General features: G+C 48.8%; 39 non-coding genes across 39 annotated transcripts; all 39 read right to left on the reverse strand.

Annotated features, from left to right (window-relative positions):
* Positions 1-328: 328 nt before the first annotated feature.
* On the reverse strand, positions 329-519 carry LOC132957415 (U2 spliceosomal RNA). The gene has a single exon (XR_009666619.1). It is a non-coding gene; the product is annotated as a U2 spliceosomal RNA (small nuclear RNA).
* Positions 520-1,012: 493 nt separating this feature from the next.
* LOC132957051 (U1 spliceosomal RNA) lies at positions 1,013-1,176 on the reverse strand. Its single transcript, XR_009666272.1, has one exon. It is a non-coding gene; the product is annotated as a U1 spliceosomal RNA (small nuclear RNA).
* Positions 1,177-1,759: 583 nt separating this feature from the next.
* LOC132956869 (U2 spliceosomal RNA) lies at positions 1,760-1,950 on the reverse strand. Its single transcript, XR_009666122.1, has one exon. It is a non-coding gene; the product is annotated as a U2 spliceosomal RNA (small nuclear RNA).
* Positions 1,951-2,442: 492 nt separating this feature from the next.
* LOC132957198 (U1 spliceosomal RNA) lies at positions 2,443-2,606 on the reverse strand. The gene has a single exon (XR_009666413.1). It is a non-coding gene; the product is annotated as a U1 spliceosomal RNA (small nuclear RNA).
* A 563-nt stretch (positions 2,607-3,169) lies between these two features.
* LOC132957416 (U2 spliceosomal RNA) lies at positions 3,170-3,360 on the reverse strand. The gene has a single exon (XR_009666620.1). It is a non-coding gene; the product is annotated as a U2 spliceosomal RNA (small nuclear RNA).
* Positions 3,361-3,853: 493 nt separating this feature from the next.
* LOC132957035 (U1 spliceosomal RNA) lies at positions 3,854-4,017 on the reverse strand. The gene has a single exon (XR_009666257.1). It is a non-coding gene; the product is annotated as a U1 spliceosomal RNA (small nuclear RNA).
* Positions 4,018-4,586: 569 nt separating this feature from the next.
* On the reverse strand, positions 4,587-4,777 carry LOC132957418 (U2 spliceosomal RNA). Its single transcript, XR_009666622.1, has one exon. It is a non-coding gene; the product is annotated as a U2 spliceosomal RNA (small nuclear RNA).
* A 493-nt stretch (positions 4,778-5,270) lies between these two features.
* Positions 5,271-5,434, reverse strand: LOC132957052 (U1 spliceosomal RNA). Its single transcript, XR_009666273.1, has one exon. It is a non-coding gene; the product is annotated as a U1 spliceosomal RNA (small nuclear RNA).
* A 563-nt stretch (positions 5,435-5,997) lies between these two features.
* Positions 5,998-6,188, reverse strand: LOC132956915 (U2 spliceosomal RNA). Its single transcript, XR_009666168.1, has one exon. It is a non-coding gene; the product is annotated as a U2 spliceosomal RNA (small nuclear RNA).
* A 492-nt stretch (positions 6,189-6,680) lies between these two features.
* LOC132957053 (U1 spliceosomal RNA) lies at positions 6,681-6,844 on the reverse strand. Its single transcript, XR_009666274.1, has one exon. It is a non-coding gene; the product is annotated as a U1 spliceosomal RNA (small nuclear RNA).
* A 577-nt stretch (positions 6,845-7,421) lies between these two features.
* LOC132957419 (U2 spliceosomal RNA) lies at positions 7,422-7,612 on the reverse strand. The gene has a single exon (XR_009666623.1). It is a non-coding gene; the product is annotated as a U2 spliceosomal RNA (small nuclear RNA).
* A 493-nt stretch (positions 7,613-8,105) lies between these two features.
* On the reverse strand, positions 8,106-8,269 carry LOC132957054 (U1 spliceosomal RNA). Its single transcript, XR_009666275.1, has one exon. It is a non-coding gene; the product is annotated as a U1 spliceosomal RNA (small nuclear RNA).
* Positions 8,270-8,852: 583 nt separating this feature from the next.
* On the reverse strand, positions 8,853-9,043 carry LOC132956870 (U2 spliceosomal RNA). The gene has a single exon (XR_009666123.1). It is a non-coding gene; the product is annotated as a U2 spliceosomal RNA (small nuclear RNA).
* A 492-nt stretch (positions 9,044-9,535) lies between these two features.
* LOC132957055 (U1 spliceosomal RNA) lies at positions 9,536-9,699 on the reverse strand. The gene has a single exon (XR_009666276.1). It is a non-coding gene; the product is annotated as a U1 spliceosomal RNA (small nuclear RNA).
* A 563-nt stretch (positions 9,700-10,262) lies between these two features.
* Positions 10,263-10,453, reverse strand: LOC132957420 (U2 spliceosomal RNA). Its single transcript, XR_009666624.1, has one exon. It is a non-coding gene; the product is annotated as a U2 spliceosomal RNA (small nuclear RNA).
* Positions 10,454-10,946: 493 nt separating this feature from the next.
* On the reverse strand, positions 10,947-11,110 carry LOC132957047 (U1 spliceosomal RNA). The gene has a single exon (XR_009666268.1). It is a non-coding gene; the product is annotated as a U1 spliceosomal RNA (small nuclear RNA).
* Positions 11,111-11,679: 569 nt separating this feature from the next.
* Positions 11,680-11,870, reverse strand: LOC132957421 (U2 spliceosomal RNA). Its single transcript, XR_009666625.1, has one exon. It is a non-coding gene; the product is annotated as a U2 spliceosomal RNA (small nuclear RNA).
* Positions 11,871-12,363: 493 nt separating this feature from the next.
* On the reverse strand, positions 12,364-12,527 carry LOC132957056 (U1 spliceosomal RNA). The gene has a single exon (XR_009666277.1). It is a non-coding gene; the product is annotated as a U1 spliceosomal RNA (small nuclear RNA).
* Positions 12,528-13,090: 563 nt separating this feature from the next.
* LOC132956916 (U2 spliceosomal RNA) lies at positions 13,091-13,281 on the reverse strand. Its single transcript, XR_009666169.1, has one exon. It is a non-coding gene; the product is annotated as a U2 spliceosomal RNA (small nuclear RNA).
* A 492-nt stretch (positions 13,282-13,773) lies between these two features.
* LOC132957057 (U1 spliceosomal RNA) lies at positions 13,774-13,937 on the reverse strand. The gene has a single exon (XR_009666278.1). It is a non-coding gene; the product is annotated as a U1 spliceosomal RNA (small nuclear RNA).
* A 577-nt stretch (positions 13,938-14,514) lies between these two features.
* Positions 14,515-14,705, reverse strand: LOC132957422 (U2 spliceosomal RNA). The gene has a single exon (XR_009666626.1). It is a non-coding gene; the product is annotated as a U2 spliceosomal RNA (small nuclear RNA).
* Positions 14,706-15,198: 493 nt separating this feature from the next.
* LOC132957059 (U1 spliceosomal RNA) lies at positions 15,199-15,362 on the reverse strand. Its single transcript, XR_009666280.1, has one exon. It is a non-coding gene; the product is annotated as a U1 spliceosomal RNA (small nuclear RNA).
* Positions 15,363-15,925: 563 nt separating this feature from the next.
* Positions 15,926-16,116, reverse strand: LOC132956917 (U2 spliceosomal RNA). Its single transcript, XR_009666170.1, has one exon. It is a non-coding gene; the product is annotated as a U2 spliceosomal RNA (small nuclear RNA).
* A 492-nt stretch (positions 16,117-16,608) lies between these two features.
* On the reverse strand, positions 16,609-16,772 carry LOC132957060 (U1 spliceosomal RNA). The gene has a single exon (XR_009666281.1). It is a non-coding gene; the product is annotated as a U1 spliceosomal RNA (small nuclear RNA).
* Positions 16,773-17,349: 577 nt separating this feature from the next.
* Positions 17,350-17,540, reverse strand: LOC132957423 (U2 spliceosomal RNA). The gene has a single exon (XR_009666627.1). It is a non-coding gene; the product is annotated as a U2 spliceosomal RNA (small nuclear RNA).
* Positions 17,541-18,033: 493 nt separating this feature from the next.
* Positions 18,034-18,197, reverse strand: LOC132957061 (U1 spliceosomal RNA). The gene has a single exon (XR_009666282.1). It is a non-coding gene; the product is annotated as a U1 spliceosomal RNA (small nuclear RNA).
* A 563-nt stretch (positions 18,198-18,760) lies between these two features.
* Positions 18,761-18,951, reverse strand: LOC132956918 (U2 spliceosomal RNA). The gene has a single exon (XR_009666171.1). It is a non-coding gene; the product is annotated as a U2 spliceosomal RNA (small nuclear RNA).
* Positions 18,952-19,443: 492 nt separating this feature from the next.
* LOC132957063 (U1 spliceosomal RNA) lies at positions 19,444-19,607 on the reverse strand. Its single transcript, XR_009666283.1, has one exon. It is a non-coding gene; the product is annotated as a U1 spliceosomal RNA (small nuclear RNA).
* Positions 19,608-20,192: 585 nt separating this feature from the next.
* On the reverse strand, positions 20,193-20,383 carry LOC132957424 (U2 spliceosomal RNA). Its single transcript, XR_009666628.1, has one exon. It is a non-coding gene; the product is annotated as a U2 spliceosomal RNA (small nuclear RNA).
* Positions 20,384-20,876: 493 nt separating this feature from the next.
* Positions 20,877-21,040, reverse strand: LOC132957064 (U1 spliceosomal RNA). The gene has a single exon (XR_009666284.1). It is a non-coding gene; the product is annotated as a U1 spliceosomal RNA (small nuclear RNA).
* A 563-nt stretch (positions 21,041-21,603) lies between these two features.
* Positions 21,604-21,794, reverse strand: LOC132956920 (U2 spliceosomal RNA). Its single transcript, XR_009666173.1, has one exon. It is a non-coding gene; the product is annotated as a U2 spliceosomal RNA (small nuclear RNA).
* Positions 21,795-22,286: 492 nt separating this feature from the next.
* On the reverse strand, positions 22,287-22,450 carry LOC132957058 (U1 spliceosomal RNA). The gene has a single exon (XR_009666279.1). It is a non-coding gene; the product is annotated as a U1 spliceosomal RNA (small nuclear RNA).
* A 583-nt stretch (positions 22,451-23,033) lies between these two features.
* On the reverse strand, positions 23,034-23,224 carry LOC132957425 (U2 spliceosomal RNA). The gene has a single exon (XR_009666629.1). It is a non-coding gene; the product is annotated as a U2 spliceosomal RNA (small nuclear RNA).
* A 493-nt stretch (positions 23,225-23,717) lies between these two features.
* Positions 23,718-23,881, reverse strand: LOC132957065 (U1 spliceosomal RNA). Its single transcript, XR_009666285.1, has one exon. It is a non-coding gene; the product is annotated as a U1 spliceosomal RNA (small nuclear RNA).
* Positions 23,882-24,444: 563 nt separating this feature from the next.
* LOC132957426 (U2 spliceosomal RNA) lies at positions 24,445-24,635 on the reverse strand. Its single transcript, XR_009666630.1, has one exon. It is a non-coding gene; the product is annotated as a U2 spliceosomal RNA (small nuclear RNA).
* Positions 24,636-25,127: 492 nt separating this feature from the next.
* Positions 25,128-25,291, reverse strand: LOC132957066 (U1 spliceosomal RNA). Its single transcript, XR_009666286.1, has one exon. It is a non-coding gene; the product is annotated as a U1 spliceosomal RNA (small nuclear RNA).
* A 563-nt stretch (positions 25,292-25,854) lies between these two features.
* LOC132957427 (U2 spliceosomal RNA) lies at positions 25,855-26,045 on the reverse strand. The gene has a single exon (XR_009666631.1). It is a non-coding gene; the product is annotated as a U2 spliceosomal RNA (small nuclear RNA).
* A 492-nt stretch (positions 26,046-26,537) lies between these two features.
* On the reverse strand, positions 26,538-26,701 carry LOC132957067 (U1 spliceosomal RNA). The gene has a single exon (XR_009666287.1). It is a non-coding gene; the product is annotated as a U1 spliceosomal RNA (small nuclear RNA).
* A 585-nt stretch (positions 26,702-27,286) lies between these two features.
* Positions 27,287-27,477, reverse strand: LOC132957429 (U2 spliceosomal RNA). The gene has a single exon (XR_009666633.1). It is a non-coding gene; the product is annotated as a U2 spliceosomal RNA (small nuclear RNA).
* Between the last annotated feature and the right edge of the window lie 134 nt (positions 27,478-27,611).

Consider the following 27,611-nt stretch of genomic DNA (forward strand, 5'->3'; position numbering starts at 1 on the left):
GATAGCTACCGCCAGTGTGTGTGTGTGTGTGTTTTTTTACCGCCAACAAAAGAACAGTCGAAGCAGCAGCTAGGCCAGAAACACTTTGCAACAATAACTGTTGATATGTTATTGTGTGTCTGTGTGCTACTACAGCAATAGCATACACAGAGTGGCAAATGGGGGAACTGGCACACAAATAACCCCCAACCTGACTAAAATTCCAGTTCATTTCAAAAAGCTTGAGTCCCGGCAGCATGTCAACGCAGTGACAAAGCCAGGCCAGACTCACACACACATTTCTCTTAAACGCAGCGGAAAGAAAGGATTATTTTAAACACTGAAGAGAGGAGGGTGCACCGTTCCCGGAGGTACTGCAATACCGGGTCGATGCGTGGAGTGGACGGAGCAAGCCCCTGTTCCATCTCCCAAGTCCAAAAATCAATTTAATATATGGTCCCCGGGTAGGGGACGTATCAGATATTAAACTGATAAGAACAGATACTACACTTGATCTTAGCCAAAAGGCCGAGAAGCGATGCCCCTGATAGGCTAAGGCCGGCATCACATTCCCCATACAGTCCTCCTCGCCCATGGCCCCGGCAAGCGAGCGTTGCTTTTCAGTGACGATCACTAAAAACGGAAGAGCAAACCCTTTGATCGAAGCACCTTTAAGACACATGCCTTACGTCAAGCTCTGAAAAATGACTTCAAACCCTCAACCACCAGATTTATCTGCAGCAGACTGAAGTGAACCAGAAGACAGGAGAAGATTGGGGCCTTTTATTGGCCCACAGCCGTTCTGTAAGGCAGATGTGCCGTGACTGGGATTTCACATTGATCAGAGCAAGGGCTGCTGAATCTGAAACAAATTTGATTGACGAGCGATATTGTGATCTAGCACTAGCAAAGAAACTGGCTGTGCATAGCTTTAAGCCACCTTTGAAATTCTTGTCGTCTGTCTGTCGCTACAGCCAGGTTGGAAGGCAGCGTCTCCCTATCTGTTTCCCCCTTATTACTTTTGACAATCCATCAGGGGAGAGCGCGAACGCAGTCCCCCACTACCACAAATTATGCAGTCGAGATTCCCACATTTGGGGAATTCGCATAGGTCAGCCCCGCCGGAGTGCAATGGCCAGGCCTCGCCATGGGTGAACCACCTTCTTGATCATGGTATCTCCCCTGCCAGGTAAGTATGAGTTGTACGGCTCAGGGCAAAAGGAGTCCTTCACAGGACCATCGCCCTCACTGACGGTCCCAACAACATGCAAACCACCGAAATCAGAGTTTTCTGCACTGGGTGTCCCTTCTACTTGTCCTCAACACAGAGGAAAGTTTTGTGTTGAGGCCCGGTAGGGCTTGTCTTTCTACATTCAAGTGGAGAAATAAGGCTCACCATTCTAACAGGAAGTGCCACACTTCCACATCAAAGCCGACCGATAGCTACCGCCAGTGTGTGTGTGTGTGTGTGTGTGTGTGTGTGTTTTTTTACCGCCAACAAAAGAACAGTCGAAGCAGCAGCTAGGCCAGAAACACTTTGCAACAATAACTGTTGATATGTTATTGTGTGTCTGTGTGCTACTACAGCAATAGCATACACAGAGTGGCAAATGGGGGAACTGGCACACAAATAACCCCCAACCTGACTAAAATTCCAGTTCATTTCAAAAAGCTTGAGTCCCAGCTGCATGTCAACGCAGTGACAAAGCCAGGCCAGACTCACACACACATTTCTCTTAAACGCAGCGGAAAGAAAGGATTATTTTAAACACTGAAGAGAGGAGGGTGCACCGTTCCCGGAGGTACTGCAATACCGGGTCGATGCGTGGAGTGGACGGAGCAAGCCCCTGTTCCATCTCCCAAGTCCAAAAATCAATTTAATATATGGTCCCCGGGTAGGGGACGTATCAGATATCAAACTGATAAGAACAGATACTACACTTGATCTTAGCCAAAAGGCCGAGAAGCGATGCCCCTGATAGGCTAAGGCCGGCATCACATTCCCCATACAGTCCTCCTCGCCCATGGCCCCGGCAAGCGAGCGTTGCTTTTCAGTGACGATCGGTAAAACGGAAGAGCAAACCCTTTGATCGAAGCACCTTTAAGACACATGCCTTACGTCAAGCTCTGAAAAATGACTTCAAACCCTCAACCACCAGATTTATCTGCAGCAGACTGAAGTGAACCAAAAGACAGGAGAAGATTGGGGCCTTTTATTGGCCCACAGCCGTTCTGTAAGGCAGATGTGCCGTGACTGGGATTTCACATTGATCAGAGCAAGGGCTGCTGAATCTGAAACAAATTTGATTGACGAGCGATATTGTGATCTAGCACTAGCAAAGAAACTGGCTGTGCATAGCTTTAAGCCACCTTTGAAATTCTTGTCGTCTGTCTGTCGCTACAGCCAGGTTGGAAGGCAGCGTCTCCCTATCTGTTTCCCCCTTATTACTTTTGACAATCCATCAGGGGAGAGCGCGAACGCAGTCCCCCACTACCACAAATTATGCAGTCGAGATTCCCACATTTGGGGAATTCGCATAGGTCAGCCCCGCCGGAGTGCAATGGCCAGGCCTTGCCATGGGTGAACCACCTTCTTGATCATGGTATCTCCCCTGCCAGGTAAGTATGAGTTGTACGGCTCAGGGCAAAAGGAGTCCTTCACAGGACCATCGCCCTCACTGACGGTCCCAACAACATGCAAACCACCGAAATCAGAGTTTTCTGCACTGGGTGTCCCTTCTACTTGTCCTCAACACAGAGGAAAGTTTTGTGTTGAGGCCCGGTAGGGCTTGTCTTTCTACATTCAAGTGGAGAAATAAGGCTCACCATTCTAACAGGAAGTGCCACACTTCCACATCAAAGCCGACCGATAGCTACCGCCAGTGTGTGTGTGTTTTTTTACCGCCAACAAAAGAACAGTCGAAGCAGCAGCTAGGCCAGAAACACTTTGCAACAATAACTGTTGATATGTTATTGTGTGTCTGTGTGCTACTACAGCAATAGCATACACAGAGTGGCAAATGGGGGAACTGGCACACAAATAACCCCCAACCTGACTAAAATTCCAGTTCATTTCAAAAAGCTTGAGTCCCGGCAGCATGTCAACGCAGTGACAAAGCCAGGCCAGACTCACACACACATTTCTCTTAAACGCAGCGGAAAGAAAGGATTATTTTAAACACTGAAGAGAGGAGGGTGCACCGTTCCCGGAGGTACTGCAATACCGGGTCGATGCGTGGAGTGGACGGAGCAAGCCCCTGTTCCATCTCCCAAGTCCAAAAATCAATTTAATATATGGTCCCCGGGTAGGGGACGTATCAGATATTAAACTGATAAGAACAGATACTACACTTGATCTTAGCCAAAAGGCCGAGAAGCGATGCCCCTGATAGGCTAAGGCCGGCATCACATTCCCCATACAGTCCTCCTCGCCCATGGCCCCGGCAAGCGAGCGTTGCTTTTCAGTGACGATCACTAAAAACGGAAGAGCAAACCCTTTGATCGAAGCACCTTTAAGACACATGCCTTACGTCAAGCTCTGAAAAATGACTTCAAACCCTCAACCACCAGATTTATCTGCAGCAGACTGAAGTGAACCAAAAGACAGGAGAAGATTGGGGCCTTTTATTGGCCCACAGCCGTTCTGTAAGGCAGATGTGCCGTGACTGGGATTTCACATTGATCAGAGCAAGGGCTGCTGAATCTGAAACAAATTTGATTGACGAGCGATATTGTGATCTAGCACTAGCAAAGAAACTGGCTGTGCATAGCTTTAAGCCACCTTTGAAATTCTTGTCGTCTGTCTGTCGCTACAGCCAGGTTGGAAGGCAGCGTCTCCCTATCTGTTTCCCCCTTATTACTTTTGACAATCCATCAGGGGAGAGCGCGAACGCAGTCCCCCACTACCACAAATTATGCAGTCGAGATTCCCACATTTGGGGAATTCGCATAGGTCAGCCCCGCCGGAGTGCAATGGCCAAGCCTCGCCATGGGTGAACCACCTTCTTGATCATGGTATCTCCCCTGCCAGGTAAGTATGAGTTGTACGGCTCAGGGCAAAAGGAGTCCTTCACAGGACCATCGCCCTCACTGACGGTCCCAACAACATGCAAACCACCGAAATCAGAGTTTTCTGCACTGGGTGTCCCTTCTACTTGTCCTCAACACAGAGGAAAGTTTTGTGTTGAGGCCCGGTAGGGCTTGTCTTTCTACATTCAAGTGGAGAAATAAGGCTCACCATTCTAACAGGAAGTGCCACACTTCCACATCAAAGCCGACCGATAGCTACCGCCAGTGTGTGTGTGTGTGTGTTTTTTTACCGCCAACAAAAGAACAGTCGAAGCAGCAGCTAGGCCAGAAACACTTTGCAACAATAACTGTTGATATGTTATTGTGTGTCTGTGTGCTACTACAGCAATAGCATACACAGAGTGGCAAATGGGGGAACTGGCACACAAATAACCCCCAACCTGACTAAAATTCCAGTTCATTTCAAAAAGCTTGAGTCCCGGCAGCATGTCAACGCAGTGACAAAGCCAGGCCAGACTCACACACACATTTCTCTTAAACGCAGCGGAAAGAAAGGATTATTTTAAACACTGAAGAGAGGAGGGTGCACCGTTCCCGGAGGTACTGCAATACCGGGTCGATGCGTGGAGTGGACGGAGCAAGCCCCTGTTCCATCTCCCAAGTCCAAAAATCAATTTAATATATGGTCCCCGGGTAGGGGACGTATCAGATATTAAACTGATAAGAACAGATACTACACTTGATCTTAGCCAAAAGGCCGAGAAGCGATGCCCCTGATAGGCTAAGGCCGGCATCACATTCCCCATACAGTCCTCCTCGCCCATGGCCCCGGCAAGCGAGCGTTGCTTTTCAGTGACGATCACTAAAAACGGAAGAGCAAACCCTTTGATCGAAGCACCTTTAAGACACATGCCTTACGTCAAGCTCTGAAAAATGACTTCAAACCCTCAACCACCAGATTTATCTGCAGCAGACTGAAGTGAACCAGAAGACAGGAGAAGATTGGGGCCTTTTATTGGCCCACAGCCGTTCTGTAAGGCAGATGTGCCGTGACTGGGATTTCACATTGATCAGAGCAAGGGCTGCTGAATCTGAAACAAATTTGATTGACGAGCGATATTGTGATCTAGCACTAGCAAAGAAACTGGCTGTGCATAGCTTTAAGCCACCTTTGAAATTCTTGTCGTCTGTCTGTCGCTACAGCCAGGTTGGAAGGCAGCGTCTCCCTATCTGTTTCCCCCTTATTACTTTTGACAATCCATCAGGGGAGAGCGCGAACGCAGTCCCCCACTACCACAAATTATGCAGTCGAGATTCCCACATTTGGGGAATTCGCATAGGTCAGCCCCGCCGGAGTGCAATGGCCAGGCCTCGCCATGGGTGAACCACCTTCTTGATCATGGTATCTCCCCTGCCAGGTAAGTATGAGTTGTACGGCTCAGGGCAAAAGGAGTCCTTCACAGGACCATCGCCCTCACTGACGGTCCCAACAACATGCAAACCACCGAAATCAGAGTTTTCTGCACTGGGTGTCCCTTCTACTTGTCCTCAACACAGAGGAAAGTTTTGTGTTGAGGCCCGGTAGGGCTTGTCTTTCTACATTCAAGTGGAGAAATAAGGCTCACCATTCTAACAGGAAGTGCCACACTTCCACATCAAAGCCGACCGATAGCTACCGCCAGTGTGTGTGTGTTTTTTTACCGCCAACAAAAGAACAGTCGAAGCAGCAGCTAGGCCAGAAACACTTTGCAACAATAACTGTTGATATGTTATTGTGTGTCTGTGTGCTACTACAGCAATAGCATACACAGAGTGGCAAATGGGGGAACTGGCACACAAATAACCCCCAACCTGACTAAAATTCCAGTTCATTTCAAAAAGCTTGAGTCCCGGCAGCATGTCAACGCAGTGACAAAGCCAGGCCAGACTCACACACACATTTCTCTTAAACGCAGCGGAAAGAAAGGATTATTTTAAACACTGAAGAGAGGAGGGTGCACCGTTCCCGGAGGTACTGCAATACCGGGTCGATGCGTGGAGTGGACGGAGCAAGCCCCTGTTCTATCTCCCAAGTCCAAAAATCAATTTAATATATGGTCCCCGGGTAGGGGACGTATCAGATATCAAACTGATAAGAACAGATACTACACTTGATCTTAGCCAAAAGGCCGAGAAGCGATGCCCCTGATAGGCTAAGGCCGGCATCACATTCCCCATACAGTCCTCCTCGCCCATGGCCCCGGCAAGCGAGCGTTGCTTTTCAGTGACGATCGGTAAAACGGAAGAGCAAACCCTTTGATCGAAGCACCTTTAAGACACATGCCTTACGTCAAGCTCTGAAAAATGACTTCAAACCCTCAACCACCAGATTTATCTGCAGCAGACTGAAGTGAACCAAAAGACAGGAGAAGATTGGGGCCTTTTATTGGCCCACAGCCGTTCTGTAAGGCAGATGTGCCGTGACTGGGATTTCACATTGATCAGAGCAAGGGCTGCTGAATCTGAAACAAATTTGATTGACGAGCGATATTGTGATCTAGCACTAGCAAAGAAACTGGCTGTGCATAGCTTTAAGCCACCTTTGAAATTCTTGTCGTCTGTCTGTCGCTACAGCCAGGTTGGAAGGCAGCGTCTCCCTATCTGTTTCCCCCTTATTACTTTTGACAATCCATCAGGGGAGAGCGCGAACGCAGTCCCCCACTACCACAAATTATGCAGTCGAGATTCCCACATTTGGGGAATTCGCATAGGTCAGCCCCGCCGGAGTGCAATGGCCAGGCCTCGCCATGGGTGAACCACCTTCTTGATCATGGTATCTCCCCTGCCAGGTAAGTATGAGTTGTACGGCTCAGGGCAAAAGGAGTCCTTCACAGGACCATCGCCCTCACTGACGGTCCCAACAACATGCAAACCACCGAAATCAGAGTTTTCTGCACTGGGTGTCCCTTCTACTTGTCCTCAACACAGAGGAAAGTTTTGTGTTGAGGCCCGGTAGGGCTTGTCTTTCTACATTCAAGTGGAGAAATAAGGCTCACCATTCTAACAGGAAGTGCCACACTTCCACATCAAAGCCGACCGATAGCTACCGCCAGTGTGTGTGTGTGTGTGTGTGTGTGTTTTTTTACCGCCAACAAAAGAACAGTCGAAGCAGCAGCTAGGCCAGAAACACTTTGCAACAATAACTGTTGATATGTTATTGTGTGTCTGTGTGCTACTACAGCAATAGCATACACAGAGTGGCAAATGGGGGAACTGGCACACAAATAACCCCCAACCTGACTAAAATTCCAGTTCATTTCAAAAAGCTTGAGTCCCGGCTGCATGTCAACGCAGTGACAAAGCCAGGCCAGACTCACACACACATTTCTCTTAAACGCAGCGGAAAGAAAGGATTATTTTAAACACTGAAGAGAGGAGGGTGCACCGTTCCCGGAGGTACTGCAATACCGGGTCGATGCGTGGAGTGGACGGAGCAAGCCCCTGTTCCATCTCCCAAGTCCAAAAATCAATTTAATATATGGTCCCCGGGTAGGGGACGTATCAGATATTAAACTGATAAGAACAGATACTACACTTGATCTTAGCCAAAAGGCCGAGAAGCGATGCCCCTGATAGGCTAAGGCCGGCATCACATTCCCCATACAGTCCTCCTCGCCCATGGCCCCGGCAAGCGAGCGTTGCTTTTCAGTGACGATCGCTAAAAACGGAAGAGCAAACCCTTTGATCGAAGCACCTTTAAGACACATGCCTTACGTCAAGCTCTGAAAAATGACTTCAAACCCTCAACCACCAGATTTATCTGCAGCAGACTGAAGTGAACCAAAAGACAGGAGAAGATTGGGGCCTTTTATTGGCCCACAGCCGTTCTGTAAGGCAGATGTGCCGTGACTGGGATTTCACATTGATCAGAGCAAGGGCTGCTGAATCTGAAACAAAGTTGATTGACGAGCGATATTGTGATCTAGCACTAGCAAAGAAACTGGCTGTGCATAGCTTTAAGCCACCTTTGAAATTCTTGTCGTCTGTCTGTCGCTACAGCCAGGTTGGAAGGCAGCGTCTCCCTATCTGTTTCCCCCTTATTACTTTTGACAATCCATCAGGGGAGAGCGCGAACGCAGTCCCCCACTACCACAAATTATGCAGTCGAGATTCCCACATTTGGGGAATTCGCATAGGTCAGCCCCGCCGGAGTGCAATGGCCAGGCCTCGCCATGGGTGAACCACCTTCTTGATCATGGTATCTCCCCTGCCAGGTAAGTATGAGTTGTACGGCTCAGGGCAAAAGGAGTCCTTCACAGGACCATCGCCCTCACTGACGGTCCCAACAACATGCAAACCACCGAAATCAGAGTTTTCTGCACTGGGTGTCCCTTCTACTTGTCCTCAACACAGAGGAAAGTTTTGTGTTGAGGCCCGGTAGGGCTTGTCTTTCTACATTCAAGTGGAGAAATAAGGCTCACCATTCTAACAGGAAGTGCCACACTTCCACATCAAAGCCGACCGATAGCTACCGCCAGTGTGTGTGTGTGTGTGTGTGTGTGTGTGTGTTTTTTTACCGCCAACAAAAGAACAGTCGAAGCAGCAGCTAGGCCAGAAACACTTTGCAACAATAACTGTTGATATGTTATTGTGTGTCTGTGTGCTACTACAGCAATAGCATACACAGAGTGGCAAATGGGGGAACTGGCACACAAATAACCCCCAACCTGACTAAAATTCCAGTTCATTTCAAAAAGCTTGAGTCCCAGCTGCATGTCAACGCAGTGACAAAGCCAGGCCAGACTCACACACACATTTCTCTTAAACGCAGCGGAAAGAAAGGATTATTTTAAACACTGAAGAGAGGAGGGTGCACCGTTCCCGGAGGTACTGCAATACCGGGTCGATGCGTGGAGTGGACGGAGCAAGCCCCTGTTCCATCTCCCAAGTCCAAAAATCAATTTAATATATGGTCCCCGGGTAGGGGACGTATCAGATATCAAACTGATAAGAACAGATACTACACTTGATCTTAGCCAAAAGGCCGAGAAGCGATGCCCCTGATAGGCTAAGGCCGGCATCACATTCCCCATACAGTCCTCCTCGCCCATGGCCCCGGCAAGCGAGCGTTGCTTTTCAGTGACGATCGGTAAAACGGAAGAGCAAACCCTTTGATCGAAGCACCTTTAAGACACATGCCTTACGTCAAGCTCTGAAAAATGACTTCAAACCCTCAACCACCAGATTTATCTGCAGCAGACTGAAGTGAACCAAAAGACAGGAGAAGATTGGGGCCTTTTATTGGCCCACAGCCGTTCTGTAAGGCAGATGTGCCGTGACTGGGATTTCACATTGATCAGAGCAAGGGCTGCTGAATCTGAAACAAATTTGATTGACGAGCGATATTGTGATCTAGCACTAGCAAAGAAACTGGCTGTGCATAGCTTTAAGCCACCTTTGAAATTCTTGTCGTCTGTCTGTCGCTACAGCCAGGTTGGAAGGCAGCGTCTCCCTATCTGTTTCCCCCTTATTACTTTTGACAATCCATCAGGGGAGAGCGCGAACGCAGTCCCCCACTACCACAAATTATGCAGTCGAGATTCCCACATTTGGGGAATTCGCATAGGTCAGCCCCGCCGGAGTGCAATGGCCAGGCCTCGCCATGGGTGAACCACCTTCTTGATCATGGTATCTCCCCTGCCAGGTAAGTATGAGTTGTACGGCTCAGGGCAAAAGGAGTCCTTCACAGGACCATCGCCCTCACTGACGGTCCCAACAACATGCAAACCACCGAAATCAGAGTTTTCTGCACTGGGTGTCCCTTCTACTTGTCCTCAACACAGAGGAAAGTTTTGTGTTGAGGCCCGGTAGGGCTTGTCTTTCTACATTCAAGTGGAGAAATAAGGCTCACCATTCTAACAGGAAGTGCCACACTTCCACATCAAAGCCGACCGATAGCTACCGCCAGTGTGTGTGTGTTTTTTTACCGCCAACAAAAGAACAGTCGAAGCAGCAGCTAGGCCAGAAACACTTTGCAACAATAACTGTTGATATGTTATTGTGTGTCTGTGTGCTACTACAGCAATAGCATACACAGAGTGGCAAATGGGGGAACTGGCACACAAATAACCCCCAACCTGACTAAAATTCCAGTTCATTTCAAAAAGCTTGAGTCCCGGCAGCATGTCAACGCAGTGACAAAGCCAGGCCAGACTCACACACACATTTCTCTTAAACGCAGCGGAAAGAAAGGATTATTTTAAACACTGAAGAGAGGAGGGTGCACCGTTCCCGGAGGTACTGCAATACCGGGTCGATGCGTGGAGTGGACGGAGCAAGCCCCTGTTCCATCTCCCAAGTCCAAAAATCAATTTAATATATGGTCCCCGGGTAGGGGACGTATCAGATATTAAACTGATAAGAACAGATACTACACTTGATCTTAGCCAAAAGGCCGAGAAGCGATGCCCCTGATAGGCTAAGGCCGGCATCACATTCCCCATACAGTCCTCCTCGCCCATGGCCCCGGCAAGCGAGCGTTGCTTTTCAGTGACGATCACTAAAAACGGAAGAGCAAACCCTTTGATCGAAGCACCTTTAAGACACATGCCTTACGTCAAGCTCTGAAAAATGACTTCAAACCCTCAACCACCAGATTTATCTGCAGCAGACTGAAGTGAACCAAAAGACAGGAGAAGATTGGGGCCTTTTATTGGCCCACAGCCGTTCTGTAAGGCAGATGTGCCGTGACTGGGATTTCACATTGATCAGAGCAAGGGCTGCTGAATCTGAAACAAATTTGATTGACGAGCGATATTGTGATCTAGCACTAGCAAAGAAACTGGCTGTGCATAGCTTTAAGCCACCTTTGAAATTCTTGTCGTCTGTCTGTCGCTACAGCCAGGTTGGAAGGCAGCGTCTCCCTATCTGTTTCCCCCTTATTACTTTTGACAATCCATCAGGGGAGAGCGCGAACGCAGTCCCCCACTACCACAAATTATGCAGTCGAGATTCCCACATTTGGGGAATTCGCATAGGTCAGCCCCGCCGGAGTGCAATGGCCAAGCCTCGCCATGGGTGAACCACCTTCTTGATCATGGTATCTCCCCTGCCAGGTAAGTATGAGTTGTACGGCTCAGGGCAAAAGGAGTCCTTCACAGGACCATCGCCCTCACTGACGGTCCCAACAACATGCAAACCACCGAAATCAGAGTTTTCTGCACTGGGTGTCCCTTCTACTTGTCCTCAACACAGAGGAAAGTTTTGTGTTGAGGCCCGGTAGGGCTTGTCTTTCTACATTCAAGTGGAGAAATAAGGCTCACCATTCTAACAGGAAGTGCCACACTTCCACATCAAAGCCGACCGATAGCTACCGCCAGTGTGTGTGTGTGTGTGTTTTTTTACCGCCAACAAAAGAACAGTCGAAGCAGCAGCTAGGCCAGAAACACTTTGCAACAATAACTGTTGATATGTTATTGTGTGTCTGTGTGCTACTACAGCAATAGCATACACAGAGTGGCAAATGGGGGAACTGGCACACAAATAACCCCCAACCTGACTAAAATTCCAGTTCATTTCAAAAAGCTTGAGTCCCGGCAGCATGTCAACGCAGTGACAAAGCCAGGCCAGACTCACACACACATTTCTCTTAAACGCAGCGGAAAGAAAGGATTATTTTAAACACTGAAGAGAGGAGGGTGCACCGTTCCCGGAGGTACTGCAATACCGGGTCGATGCGTGGAGTGGACGGAGCAAGCCCCTGTTCCATCTCCCAAGTCCAAAAATCAATTTAATATATGGTCCCCGGGTAGGGGACGTATCAGATATTAAACTGATAAGAACAGATACTACACTTGATCTTAGCCAAAAGGCCGAGAAGCGATGCCCCTGATAGGCTAAGGCCGGCATCACATTCCCCATACAGTCCTCCTCGCCCATGGCCCCGGCAAGCGAGCGTTGCTTTTCAGTGACGATCACTAAAAACGGAAGAGCAAACCCTTTGATCGAAGCACCTTTAAGACACATGCCTTACGTCAAGCTCTGAAAAATGACTTCAAACCCTCAACCACCAGATTTATCTGCAGCAGACTGAAGTGAACCAGAAGACAGGAGAAGATTGGGGCCTTTTATTGGCCCACAGCCGTTCTGTAAGGCAGATGTGCCGTGACTGGGATTTCACATTGATCAGAGCAAGGGCTGCTGAATCTGAAACAAATTTGATTGACGAGCGATATTGTGATCTAGCACTAGCAAAGAAACTGGCTGTGCATAGCTTTAAGCCACCTTTGAAATTCTTGTCGTCTGTCTGTCGCTACAGCCAGGTTGGAAGGCAGCGTCTCCCTATCTGTTTCCCCCTTATTACTTTTGACAATCCATCAGGGGAGAGCGCGAACGCAGTCCCCCACTACCACAAATTATGCAGTCGAGATTCCCACATTTGGGGAATTCGCATAGGTCAGCCCCGCCGGAGTGCAATGGCCAGGCCTCGCCATGGGTGAACCACCTTCTTGATCATGGTATCTCCCCTGCCAGGTAAGTATGAGTTGTACGGCTCAGGGCAAAAGGAGTCCTTCACAGGACCATCGCCCTCACTGACGGTCCCAACAACATGCAAACCACCGAAATCAGAGTTTTCTGCACTGGGTGTCCCTTCTACTTGTCCTCAACACAGAGGAAAGTTTTGTGTTGAGGCCCGGTAGGGCTTGTCTTTCTACATTCAAGTGGAGAAATAAGGCTCACCATTCTAACAGGAAGTGCCACACTTCCACATCAAAGCCGACCGATAGCTACCGCCAGTGTGTGTGTGTTTTTTTACCGCCAACAAAAGAACAGTCGAAGCAGCAGCTAGGCCAGAAACACTTTGCAACAATAACTGTTGATATGTTATTGTGTGTCTGTGTGCTACTACAGCAATAGCATACACAGAGTGGCAAATGGGGGAACTGGCACACAAATAACCCCCAACCTGACTAAAATTCCAGTTCATTTCAAAAAGCTTGAGTCCCGGCAGCATGTCAACGCAGTGACAAAGCCAGGCCAGACTCACACACACATTTCTCTTAAACGCAGCGGAAAGAAAGGATTATTTTAAACACTGAAGAGAGGAGGGTGCACCGTTCCCGGAGGTACTGCAATACCGGGTCGATGCGTGGAGTGGACGGAGCAAGCCCCTGTTCTATCTCCCAAGTCCAAAAATCAATTTAATATATGGTCCCCGGGTAGGGGACGTATCAGATATCAAACTGATAAGAACAGATACTACACTTGATCTTAGCCAAAAGGCCGAGAAGCGATGCCCCTGATAGGCTAAGGCCGGCATCACATTCCCCATACAGTCCTCCTCGCCCATGGCCCCGGCAAGCGAGCGTTGCTTTTCAGTGACGATCGGTAAAACGGAAGAGCAAACCCTTTGATCGAAGCACCTTTAAGACACATGCCTTACGTCAAGCTCTGAAAAATGACTTCAAACCCTCAACCACCAGATTTATCTGCAGCAGACTGAAGTGAACCAAAAGACAGGAGAAGATTGGGGCCTTTTATTGGCCCACAGCCGTTCTGTAAGGCAGATGTGCCGTGACTGGGATTTCACATTGATCAGAGCAAGGGCTGCTGAATCTGAAACAAATTTGATTGACGAGCGATATTGTGATCTAGCACTAGCAAAGAAACTGGCTGTGCATAGCTTTAAGCCACCTTTCAAATTCTTGTCGTCTGTCTGTCGCTACAGCCAGGTTGGAAGGCAGCGTCTCCCTATCTGTTTCCCCCTTATTACTTTTGACAATCCATCAGGGGAGAGCGCGAACGCAGTCCCCCACTACCACAAATTATGCAGTCGAGATTCCCACATTTGGGGAATTCGCATAGGTCAGCCCCGCCGGAGTGCAATGGCCAGGCCTCGCCATGGGTGAACCACCTTCTTGATCATGGTATCTCCCCTGCCAGGTAAGTATGAGTTGTACGGCTCAGGGCAAAAGGAGTCCTTCACAGGACCATCGCCCTCACTGACGGTCCCAACAACATGCAAACCACCGAAATCAGAGTTTTCTGCACTGGGTGTCCCTTCTACTTGTCCTCAACACAGAGGAAAGTTTTGTGTTGAGGCCCGGTAGGGCTTGTCTTTCTACATTCAAGTGGAGAAATAAGGCTCACCATTCTAACAGGAAGTGCCACACTTCCACATCAAAGCCGACCGATAGCTACCGCCAGTGTGTGTGTGTGTGTGTGTGTGTGTTTTTTTACCGCCAACAAAAGAACAGTCGAAGCAGCAGCTAGGCCAGAAACACTTTGCAACAATAACTGTTGATATGTTATTGTGTGTCTGTGTGCTACTACAGCAATAGCATACACAGAGTGGCAAATGGGGGAACTGGCACACAAATAACCCCCAACCTGACTAAAATTCCAGTTCATTTCAAAAAGCTTGAGTCCCGGCTGCATGTCAACGCAGTGACAAAGCCAGGCCAGACTCACACACACATTTCTCTTAAACGCAGCGGAAAGAAAGGATTATTTTAAACACTGAAGAGAGGAGGGTGCACCGTTCCCGGAGGTACTGCAATACCGGGTCGATGCGTGGAGTGGACGGAGCAAGCCCCTGTTCCATCTCCCAAGTCCAAAAATCAATTTAATATATGGTCCCCGGGTAGGGGACGTATCAGATATTAAACTGATAAGAACAGATACTACACTTGATCTTAGCCAAAAGGCCGAGAAGCGATGCCCCTGATAGGCTAAGGCCGGCATCACATTCCCCATACAGTCCTCCTCGCCCATGGCCCCGGCAAGCGAGCGTTGCTTTTCAGTGACGATCGCTAAAAACGGAAGAGCAAACCCTTTGATCGAAGCACCTTTAAGACACATGCCTTACGTCAAGCTCTGAAAAATGACTTCAAACCCTCAACCACCAGATTTATCTGCAGCAGACTGAAGTGAACCAAAAGACAGGAGAAGATTGGGGCCTTTTATTGGCCCACAGCCGTTCTGTAAGGCAGATGTGCCGTGACTGGGATTTCACATTGATCAGAGCAAGGGCTGCTGAATCTGAAACAAAGTTGATTGACGAGCGATATTGTGATCTAGCACTAGCAAAGAAACTGGCTGTGCATAGCTTTAAGCCACCTTTGAAATTCTTGTCGTCTGTCTGTCGCTACAGCCAGGTTGGAAGGCAGCGTCTCCCTATCTGTTTCCCCCTTATTACTTTTGACAATCCATCAGGGGAGAGCGCGAACGCAGTCCCCCACTACCACAAATTATGCAGTCGAGATTCCCACATTTGGGGAATTCGCATAGGTCAGCCCCGCCGGAGTGCAATGGCCAGGCCTCGCCATGGGTGAACCACCTTCTTGATCATGGTATCTCCCCTGCCAGGTAAGTATGAGTTGTACGGCTCAGGGCAAAAGGAGTCCTTCACAGGACCATCGCCCTCACTGACGGTCCCAACAACATGCAAACCACCGAAATCAGAGTTTTCTGCACTGGGTGTCCCTTCTACTTGTCCTCAACACAGAGGAAAGTTTTGTGTTGAGGCCCGGTAGGGCTTGTCTTTCTACATTCAAGTGGAGAAATAAGGCTCACCATTCTAACAGGAAGTGCCACACTTCCACATCAAAGCCGACCGATAGCTACCGCCAGTGTGTGTGTGTTTTTTTACCGCCAACAAAAGAACAGTCGAAGCAGCAGCTAGGCCAGAAACACTTTGCAACAATAACTGTTGATATGTTATTGTGTGTCTGTGTGCTACTACAGCAATAGCATACACAGAGTGGCAAATGGGGGAACTGGCACACAAATAACCCCCAACCTGACTAAAATTCCAGTTCATTTCAAAAAGCTTGAGTCCCGGCAGCATGTCAACGCAGTGACAAAGCCAGGCCAGACTCACACACACATTTCTCTTAAACGCAGCGGAAAGAAAGGATTATTTTAAACACTGAAGAGAGGAGGGTGCACCGTTCCCGGAGGTACTGCAATACCGGGTCGATGCGTGGAGTGGACGGAGCAAGCCCCTGTTCTATCTCCCAAGTCCAAAAATCAATTTAATATATGGTCCCCGGGTAGGGGACGTATCAGATATCAAACTGATAAGAACAGATACTACACTTGATCTTAGCCAAAAGGCCGAGAAGCGATGCCCCTGATAGGCTAAGGCCGGCATCACATTCCCCATACAGTCCTCCTCGCCCATGGCCCCGGCAAGCGAGCGTTGCTTTTCAGTGACGATCGGTAAAACGGAAGAGCAAACCCTTTGATCGAAGCACCTTTAAGACACATGCCTTACGTCAAGCTCTGAAAAATGACTTCAAACCCTCAACCACCAGATTTATCTGCAGCAGACTGAAGTGAACCAAAAGACAGGAGAAGATTGGGGCCTTTTATTGGCCCACAGCCGTTCTGTAAGGCAGATGTGCCGTGACTGGGATTTCACATTGATCAGAGCAAGGGCTGCTGAATCTGAAACAAATTTGATTGACGAGCGATATTGTGATCTAGCACTAGCAAAGAAACTGGCTGTGCATAGCTTTAAGCCACCTTTCAAATTCTTGTCGTCTGTCTGTCGCTACAGCCAGGTTGGAAGGCAGCGTCTCCCTATCTGTTTCCCCCTTATTACTTTTGACAATCCATCAGGGGAGAGCGCGAACGCAGTCCCCCACTACCACAAATTATGCAGTCGAGATTCCCACATTTGGGGAATTCGCATAGGTCAGCCCCGCCGGAGTGCAATGGCCAGGCCTCGCCATGGGTGAACCACCTTCTTGATCATGGTATCTCCCCTGCCAGGTAAGTATGAGTTGTACGGCTCAGGGCAAAAGGAGTCCTTCACAGGACCATCGCCCTCACTGACGGTCCCAACAACATGCAAACCACCGAAATCAGAGTTTTCTGCACTGGGTGTCCCTTCTACTTGTCCTCAACACAGAGGAAAGTTTTGTGTTGAGGCCCGGTAGGGCTTGTCTTTCTACATTCAAGTGGAGAAATAAGGCTCACCATTCTAACAGGAAGTGCCACACTTCCACATCAAAGCCGACCGATAGCTACCGCCAGTGTGTGTGTGTGTGTGTGTGTGTGTTTTTTTACCGCCAACAAAAGAACAGTCGAAGCAGCAGCTAGGCCAGAAACACTTTGCAACAATAACTGTTGATATGTTATTGTGTGTCTGTGTGCTACTACAGCAATAGCATACACAGAGTGGCAAATGGGGGAACTGGCACACAAATAACCCCCAACCTGACTAAAATTCCAGTTCATTTCAAAAAGCTTGAGTCCCGGCTGCATGTCAACGCAGTGACAAAGCCAGGCCAGACTCACACACACATTTCTCTTAAACGCAGCGGAAAGAAAGGATTATTTTAAACACTGAAGAGAGGAGGGTGCACCGTTCCCGGAGGTACTGCAATACCGGGTCGATGCGTGGAGTGGACGGAGCAAGCCCCTGTTCCATCTCCCAAGTCCAAAAATCAATTTAATATATGGTCCCCGGGTAGGGGACGTATCAGATATTAAACTGATAAGAACAGATACTACACTTGATCTTAGCCAAAAGGCCGAGAAGCGATGCCCCTGATAGGCTAAGGCCGGCATCACATTCCCCATACAGTCCTCCTCGCCCATGGCCCCGGCAAGCGAGCGTTGCTTTTCAGTGACGATCGCTAAAAACGGAAGAGCAAACCCTTTGATCGAAGCACCTTTAAGACACATGCCTTACGTCAAGCTCTGAAAAATGACTTCAAACCCTCAACCACCAGATTTATCTGCAGCAGACTGAAGTGAACCAAAAGACAGGAGAAGATTGGGGCCTTTTATTGGCCCACAGCCGTTCTGTAAGGCAGATGTGCCGTGACTGGGATTTCACATTGATCAGAGCAAGGGCTGCTGAATCTGAAACAAAGTTGATTGACGAGCGATATTGTGATCTAGCACTAGCAAAGAAACTGGCTGTGCATAGCTTTAAGCCACCTTTGAAATTCTTGTCGTCTGTCTGTCGCTACAGCCAGGTTGGAAGGCAGCGTCTCCCTATCTGTTTCCCCCTTATTACTTTTGACAATCCATCAGGGGAGAGCGCGAACGCAGTCCCCCACTACCACAAATTATGCAGTCGAGATTCCCACATTTGGGGAATTCGCATAGGTCAGCCCCGCCGGAGTGCAATGGCCAGGCCTCGCCATGGGTGAACCACCTTCTTGATCATGGTATCTCCCCTGCCAGGTAAGTATGAGTTGTACGGCTCAGGGCAAAAGGAGTCCTTCACAGGACCATCGCCCTCACTGACGGTCCCAACAACATGCAAACCACCGAAATCAGAGTTTTCTGCACTGGGTGTCCCTTCTACTTGTCCTCAACACAGAGGAAAGTTTTGTGTTGAGGCCCGGTAGGGCTTGTCTTTCTACATTCAAGTGGAGAAATAAGGCTCACCATTCTAACAGGAAGTGCCACACTTCCACATCAAAGCCGACCGATAGCTACCGCCAGTGTGTGTGTGTTTTTTTACCGCCAACAAAAGAACAGTCGAAGCAGCAGCTAGGCCAGAAACACTTTGCAACAATAACTGTTGATATGTTATTGTGTGTCTGTGTGCTACTACAGCAATAGCATACACAGAGTGGCAAATGGGGGAACTGGCACACAAATAACCCCCAACCTGACTAAAATTCCAGTTCATTTCAAAAAGCTTGAGTCCCGGCAGCATGTCAACGCAGTGACAAAGCCAGGCCAGACTCACACACACATTTCTCTTAAACGCAGCGGAAAGAAAGGATTATTTTAAACACTGAAGAGAGGAGGGTGCACCGTTCCCGGAGGTACTGCAATACCGGGTCGATGCGTGGAGTGGACGGAGCAAGCCCCTGTTCTATCTCCCAAGTCCAAAAATCAATTTAATATATGGTCCCCGGGTAGGGGACGTATCAGATATCAAACTGATAAGAACAGATACTACACTTGATCTTAGCCAAAAGGCCGAGAAGCGATGCCCCTGATAGGCTAAGGCCGGCATCACATTCCCCATACAGTCCTCCTCGCCCATGGCCCCGGCAAGCGAGCGTTGCTTTTCAGTGACGATCGGTAAAACGGAAGAGCAAACCCTTTGATCGAAGCACCTTTAAGACACATGCCTTACGTCAAGCTCTGAAAAATGACTTCAAACCCTCAACCACCAGATTTATCTGCAGCAGACTGAAGTGAACCAAAAGACAGGAGAAGATTGGGGCCTTTTATTGGCCCACAGCCGTTCTGTAAGGCAGATGTGCCGTGACTGGGATTTCACATTGATCAGAGCAAGGGCTGCTGAATCTGAAACAAATTTGATTGACGAGCGATATTGTGATCTAGCACTAGCAAAGAAACTGGCTGTGCATAGCTTTAAGCCACCTTTCAAATTCTTGTCGTCTGTCTGTCGCTACAGCCAGGTTGGAAGGCAGCGTCTCCCTATCTGTTTCCCCCTTATTACTTTTGACAATCCATCAGGGGAGAGCGCGAACGCAGTCCCCCACTACCACAAATTATGCAGTCGAGATTCCCACATTTGGGGAATTCGCATAGGTCAGCCCCGCCGGAGTGCAATGGCCAGGCCTCGCCATGGGTGAACCACCTTCTTGATCATGGTATCTCCCCTGCCAGGTAAGTATGAGTTGTACGGCTCAGGGCAAAAGGAGTCCTTCACAGGACCATCGCCCTCACTGACGGTCCCAACAACATGCAAACCACCGAAATCAGAGTTTTCTGCACTGGGTGTCCCTTCTACTTGTCCTCAACACAGAGGAAAGTTTTGTGTTGAGGCCCGGTAGGGCTTGTCTTTCTACATTCAAGTGGAGAAATAAGGCTCACCATTCTAACAGGAAGTGCCACACTTCCACATCAAAGCCGACCGATAGCTACCGCCAGTGTGTGTGTGTGTGTGTGTGTGTGTGTGTGTGTTTTTTTACCGCCAACAAAAGAACAGTCGAAGCAGCAGCTAGGCCAGAAACACTTTGCAACAATAACTGTTGATATGTTATTGTGTGTCTGTGTGCTACTACAGCAATAGCATACACAGAGTGGCAAATGGGGGAACTGGCACACAAATAACCCCCAACCTGACTAAAATTCCAGTTCATTTCAAAAAGCTTGAGTCCCGGCTGCATGTCAACGCAGTGACAAAGCCAGGCCAGACTCACACACACATTTCTCTTAAACGCAGCGGAAAGAAAGGATTATTTTAAACACTGAAGAGAGGAGGGTGCACCGTTCCCGGAGGTACTGCAATACCGGGTCGATGCGTGGAGTGGACGGAGCAAGCCCCTGTTCCATCTCCCAAGTCCAAAAATCAATTTAATATATGGTCCCCGGGTAGGGGACGTATCAGATATTAAACTGATAAGAACAGATACTACACTTGATCTTAGCCAAAAGGCCGAGAAGCGATGCCCCTGATAGGCTAAGGCCGGCATCACATTCCCCATACAGTCCTCCTCGCCCATGGCCCCGGCAAGCGAGCGTTGCTTTTCAGTGACGATCGCTAAAAACGGAAGAGCAAACCCTTTGATCGAAGCACCTTTAAGACACATGCCTTACGTCAAGCTCTGAAAAATGACTTCAAACCCTCAACCACCAGATTTATCTGCAGCAGACTGAAGTGAACCAAAAGACAGGAGAAGATTGGGGCCTTTTATTGGCCCACAGCCGTTCTGTAAGGCAGATGTGCCGTGACTGGGATTTCACATTGATCAGAGCAAGGGCTGCTGAATCTGAAACAAAGTTGATTGACGAGCGATATTGTGATCTAGCACTAGCAAAGAAACTGGCTGTGCATAGCTTTAAGCCACCTTTGAAATTCTTGTCGTCTGTCTGTCGCTACAGCCAGGTTGGAAGGCAGCGTCTCCCTATCTGTTTCCCCCTTATTACTTTTGACAATCCATCAGGGGAGAGCGCGAACGCAGTCCCCCACTACCACAAATTATGCAGTCGAGATTCCCACATTTGGGGAATTCGCATAGGTCAGCCCCGCCGGAGTGCAATGGCCAGGCCTCGCCATGGGTGAACCACCTTCTTGATCATGGTATCTCCCCTGCCAGGTAAGTATGAGTTGTACGGCTCAGGGCAAAAGGAGTCCTTCACAGGACCATCGCCCTCACTGACGGTCCCAACAACATGCAAACCACCGAAATCAGAGTTTTCTGCACTGGGTGTCCCTTCTACTTGTCCTCAACACAGAGGAAAGTTTTGTGTTGAGGCCCGGTAGGGCTTGTCTTTCTACATTCAAGTGGAGAAATAAGGCTCACCATTCTAACAGGAAGTGCCACACTTCCACATCAAAGCCGACCGATAGCTACCGCCAGTGTGTGTGTGTTTTTTTACCGCCAACAAAAGAACAGTCGAAGCAGCAGCTAGGCCAGAAACACTTTGCAACAATAACTGTTGATATGTTATTGTGTGTCTGTGTGCTACTACAGCAATAGCATACACAGAGTGGCAAATGGGGGAACTGGCACACAAATAACCCCCAACCTGACTAAAATTCCAGTTCATTTCAAAAAGCTTGAGTCCCGGCAGCATGTCAACGCAGTGACAAAGCCAGGCCAGACTCACACACACATTTCTCTTAAACGCAGCGGAAAGAAAGGATTATTTTAAACACTGAAGAGAGGAGGGTGCACCGTTCCCGGAGGTACTGCAATACCGGGTCGATGCGTGGAGTGGACGGAGCAAGCCCCTGTTCTATCTCCCAAGTCCAAAAATCAATTTAATATATGGTCCCCGGGTAGGGGACGTATCAGATATCAAACTGATAAGAACAGATACTACACTTGATCTTAGCCAAAAGGCCGAGAAGCGATGCCCCTGATAGGCTAAGGCCGGCATCACATTCCCCATACAGTCCTCCTCGCCCATGGCCCCGGCAAGCGAGCGTTGCTTTTCAGTGACGATCGGTAAAACGGAAGAGCAAACCCTTTGATCGAAGCACCTTTAAGACACATGCCTTACGTCAAGCTCTGAAAAATGACTTCAAACCCTCAACCACCAGATTTATCTGCAGCAGACTGAAGTGAACCAAAAGACAGGAGAAGATTGGGGCCTTTTATTGGCCCACAGCCGTTCTGTAAGGCAGATGTGCCGTGACTGGGATTTCACATTGATCAGAGCAAGGGCTGCTGAATCTGAAACAAATTTGATTGACGAGCGATATTGTGATCTAGCACTAGCAAAGAAACTGGCTGTGCATAGCTTTAAGCCACCTTTGAAATTCTTGTCGTCTGTCTGTCGCTACAGCCAGGTTGGAAGGCAGCGTCTCCCTATCTGTTTCCCCCTTATTACTTTTGACAATCCATCAGGGGAGAGCGCGAACGCAGTCCCCCACTACCACAAATTATGCAGTCGAGATTCCCACATTTGGGGAATTCGCATAGGTCAGCCCCGCCGGAGTGCAATGGCCAAGCCTCGCCATGGGTGAACCACCTTCTTGATCATGGTATCTCCCCTGCCAGGTAAGTATGAGTTGTACGGCTCAGGGCAAAAGGAGTCCTTCACAGGACCATCGCCCTCACTGACGGTCCCAACAACATGCAAACCACCAAAATCAGAGTTTTCTGCACTGGGTGTCCCTTCTACTTGTCCTCCACACAGAGGAAAGTTTTGTGTTGAGGCCCGGTAGGGCTTGTCTTTCTACATTCAAGTGGAGAAATAAGGCTCACCATTCTAACAGGAAGTGCCACACTTCCACATCAAAGCCGACCGATAGCTACCGCCAGTGTGTGTGTGTGTGTGTGTGTGTGTGTGTGTTTTTTTACCGCCAACAAAAGAACAGTCGAAGCAGCAGCTAGGCCAGAAACACTTTGCAACAATAACTGTTGATATGTTATTGTGTGTCTGTGTGCTACTACAGCAATAGCATACACAGAGTGGCAAATGGGGGAACTGGCACACAAATAACCCCCAACCTGACTAAAATTCCAGTTCATTTCAAAAAGCTTGAGTCCCGGCAGCATGTCAACGCAGTGACAAAGCCAGGCCAGACTCACACACACATTTCTCTTAAACGCAGCGGAAAGAAAGGATTATTTTAAACACTGAAGAGAGGAGGGTGCACCGTTCCCGGAGGTACTGCAATACCGGGTCGATGCGTGGAGTGGACGGAGCAAGCCCCTGTTCCATCTCCCAAGTCCAAAAATCAATTTAATATATGGTCCCCGGGTAGGGGACGTATCAGATATTAAACTGATAAGAACAGATACTACACTTGATCTTAGCCAAAAGGCCGAGAAGCGATGCCCCTGATAGGCTAAGGCCGGCATCACATTCCCCATACAGTCCTCCTCGCCCATGGCCCCGGCAAGCGAGCGTTGCTTTTCAGTGACGATCGCTAAAAACGGAAGAGCAAACCCTTTGATCGAAGCACCTTTAAGACACATGCCTTACATCAAGCTCTGAAAAATGACTTCAAACCCTCAACCACCAGATTTATCTGCAGCAGACTGAAGTGAACCAGAAGACAGGAGAAGATTGGGGCCTTTTATTGGCCCACAGCCGTTCTGTAAGGCAGATGTGCCGTGACTGGGATTTCACATTGATCAGAGCAAGGGCTGCTGAATCTGAAACAAAGTTGATTGACGAGCGATATTGTGATCTAGCACTAGCGAAGAAACTGGCTGTGCATAGCTTTAAGCCACCTTTGAAATTTTTGTCGTCTGTCTGTCACTACAGCCAGGTTGGAAGGCAGCGTCTCCCTATCTGTTTCCCCCTTAATACTTTTGACAATCCATCAGGGGAGAGCGCGAACGCAGTCCCCCACTACCACAAATTATGCAGTCGAGATTCCCACATTTGGGGAATTCGCATAGGTCAGCCCCGCCGGAGTGCAATGGCCAGGCCTCGCCATGGGTGAACCACCTTCTTGATCATGGTATCTCCCCTGCCAGGTAAGTATGAGTTGTACGGCTCAGGGCAAAAGGAGTCCTTCACAGGACCATCGCCCTCACTGACGGTCCCAACAACATGCAAACCACCGAAATCAGAGTTTTCTGCACTGGGTGTCCCTTCTACTTGTCCTCAACACAGAGGAAAGTTTTGTGTTGAGGCCCGGTAGGGCTTGTCTTTCTACATTCAAGTGGAGAAATAAGGCTCACCATTCTAACAGGAAGTGCCACACTTCCACATCAAAGCCGACCGATAGCTACCGCCAGTGTGTGTGTGTTTTTTTACCGCCAACAAAAGAACAGTCGAAGCAGCAGCTAGGCCAGAAACACTTTGCAACAATAACTGTTGATATGTTATTGTGTGTCTGTGTGCTACTACAGCAATAGCATACACAGAGTGGCAAATGGGGGAACTGGCACACAAATAACCCCCAACCTGACTAAAATTCCAGTTCATTTCAAAAAGCTTGAGTCCCGGCAGCATGTCAACGCAGTGACAAAGCCAGGCCAGACTCACACACACATTTCTCTTAAACGCAGCGGAAAGAAAGGATTATTTTAAACACTGAAGAGAGGAGGGTGCACCGTTCCCGGAGGTACTGCAATACCGGGTCGATGCGTGGAGTGGACGGAGCAAGCCCCTGTTCCATCTCCCAAGTCCAAAAATCAATTTAATATATGGTCCCCGGGTAGGGGACGTATCAGATATTAAACTGATAAGAACAGATACTACACTTGATCTTAGCCAAAAGGCCGAGAAGCGATGCCCCTGATAGGCTAAGGCCGGCATCACATTCCCCATACAGTCCTCCTCGCCCATGGCCCCGGCAAGCGAGCGTTGCTTTTCAGTGACGATCGGTAAAACGGAAGAGCAAACCCTTTGATCGAAGCACCTTTAAGACACATGCCTTACGTCAAGCTCTGAAAAATGACTTCAAACCCTCAACCACCAGATTTATCTGCAGCAGACTGAAGTGAACCAAAAGACAGGAGAAGATTGGGGCCTTTTATTGGCCCACAGCCGTTCTGTAAGGCAGATGTGCCGTGACTGGGATTTCACATTGATCAGAGCAAGGGCTGCTGAATCTGAAACAAAGTTGATTGACGAGCGATATTGTGATCTAGCACTAGCAAAGAAACTGGCTGTGCATAGCTTTAAGCCACCTTTGAAATTCTTGTCGTCTGTCTGTCGCTACAGCCAGGTTGGAAGGCAGCGTCTCCCTATCTGTTTCCCCCTTATTACTTTTGACAATCCATCAGGGGAGAGCGCGAACGCAGTCCCCCACTACCACAAATTATGCAGTCGAGATTCCCACATTTGGGGAATTCGCATAGGTCAGCCCCGCCGGAGTGCAATGGCCAGGCCTCGCCATGGGTGAACCACCTTCTTGATCATGGTATCTCCCCTGCCAGGTAAGTATGAGTTGTACGGCTCAGGGCAAAAGGAGTCCTTCACAGGACCATCGCCCTCACTGACGGTCCCAACAACATGCAAACCACCGAAATCAGAGTTTTCTGCACTGGGTGTCCCTTCTACTTGTCCTCAACACAGAGGAAAGTTTTGTGTTGAGGCCCGGTAGGGCTTGTCTTTCTACATTCAAGTGGAGAAATAAGGCTCACCATTCTAACAGGAAGTGCCACACTTCCACATCAAAGCCGACCGATAGCTACCGCCAGTGTGTGTGTGTTTTTTTACCGCCAACAAAAGAACAGTCGAAGCAGCAGGTAGGCCAGAAACACTTTGCAACAATAACTGTTGATATGTTATTGTGTGTCTGTGTGCTACTACAGCAATAGCATACACAGAGTGGCAAATGGGGGAACTGGCACACAAATAACCCCCAACCTGACTAAAATTCCAGTTCATTTCAAAAAGCTTGAGTCCCGGCAGCATGTCAACGCAGTGACAAAGCCAGGCCAGACTCACACACACATTTCTCTTAAACGCAGCGGAAAGAAAGGATTATTTTAAACACTGAAGAGAGGAGGGTGCACCGTTCCCGGAGGTACTGCAATACCGGGTCGATGCGTGGAGTGGACGGAGCAAGCCCCTGTTCCATCTCCCAAGTCCAAAAATCAATTTAATATATGGTCCCCGGGTAGGGGACGTATCAGATATTAAACTGATAAGAACAGATACTACACTTGATCTTAGCCAAAAGGCCGAGAAGCGATGCCCCTGATAGGCTAAGGCCGGCATCACATTCCCCATACAGTCCTCCTCGCCCATGGCCCCGGCAAGCGAGCGTTGCTTTTCAGTGACGATCGGTAAAACGGAAGAGCAAACCCTTTGATCGAAGCACCTTTAAGACACATGCCTTACGTCAAGCTCTGAAAAATGACTTCAAACCCTCAACCACCAGATTTATCTGCAGCAGACTGAAGTGAACCAAAAGACAGGAGAAGATTGGGGCCTTTTATTGGCCCACAGCCGTTCTGTAAGGCAGATGTGCCGTGACTGGGATTTCACATTGATCAGAGCAAGGGCTGCTGAATCTGAAACAAATTTGATTGACGAGCGATATTGTGATCTAGCACTAGCAAAGAAACTGGCTGTGCATAGCTTTAAGCCACCTTTGAAATTCTTGTCGTCTGTCTGTCGCTACAGCCAGGTTGGAAGGCAGCGTCTCCCTATCTGTTTCCCCCTTATTACTTTTGACAATCCATCAGGGGAGAGCGCGAACGCAGTCCCCCACTACCACAAATTATGCAGTCGAGATTCCCACATTTGGGGAATTCGCATAGGTCAGCCCCGCCGGAGTGCAATGGCCAGGCCTCGCCATGGGTGAACCACCTTCTTGATCATGGTATCTCCCCTGCCAGGTAAGTATGAGTTGTACGGCTCAGGGCAAAAGGAGTCCTTCACAGGACCATCGCCCTCACTGACGGTCCCAACAACATGCAAACCACCGAAATCAGAGTTTTCTGCACTGGGTGTCCCTTCTACTTGTCCTCAACACAGAGGAAAGTTTTGTGTTGAGGCCCGGTAGGGCTTGTCTTTCTACATTCAAGTGGAGAAATAAGGCTCACCATTCTAACAGGAAGTGCCACACTTCCACATCAAAGCCGACCGATAGCTACCGCCAGTGTGTGTGTGTGTGTGTGTGTGTGTGTGTGTGTTTTTTTACCGCCAACAAAAGAACAGTCGAAGCAGCAGCTAGGCCAGAAACACTTTGCAACAATAACTGTTGATATGTTATTGTGTGTCTGTGTGCTACTACAGCAATAGCATACACAGAGTGGCAAATGGGGGAACTGGCACACAAATAACCCCCAACCTGACTAAAATTCCAGTTCATTTCAAAAAGCTTGAGTCCCGGCAGCATGTCAACGCAGTGACAAAGCCAGGCCAGACTCACACACACATTTCTCTTAAACGCAGCAGAAAGAAAGGATTATTTTAAACACTGAAGAGAGGAGGGTGCACCGTTCCCGGAGGTACTGCAATACCGGGTCGATGCGTGGAGTGGACGGAGCAAGCCCCTGTTCCATCTCCCAAGTCCAAAAATCAATTTAATATATGGTCCCCGGGTAGGGGACGTATCAGATATTAAACTGATAAGAACAGATACTACACTTGATCTTAGCCAAAAGGCCGAGAAGCGATGCCCCTGATAGGCTAAGGCCGGCATCACATTCCCCATACAGTCCTCCTCGCCCATGGCCCCGGCAAGCGAGCGTTGCTTTTCAGTGACGATCGCTAAAAACGGAAGAGCAAACCCTTTGATCGAAGCACCTTTA

This window comes from Labrus mixtus, chromosome 22, assembly GCF_963584025.1.
Source record: "Labrus mixtus chromosome 22, fLabMix1.1, whole genome shotgun sequence".
In the NCBI taxonomy this organism is placed as follows: Eukaryota; Metazoa; Chordata; class Actinopteri; order Labriformes; family Labridae; genus Labrus; species Labrus mixtus.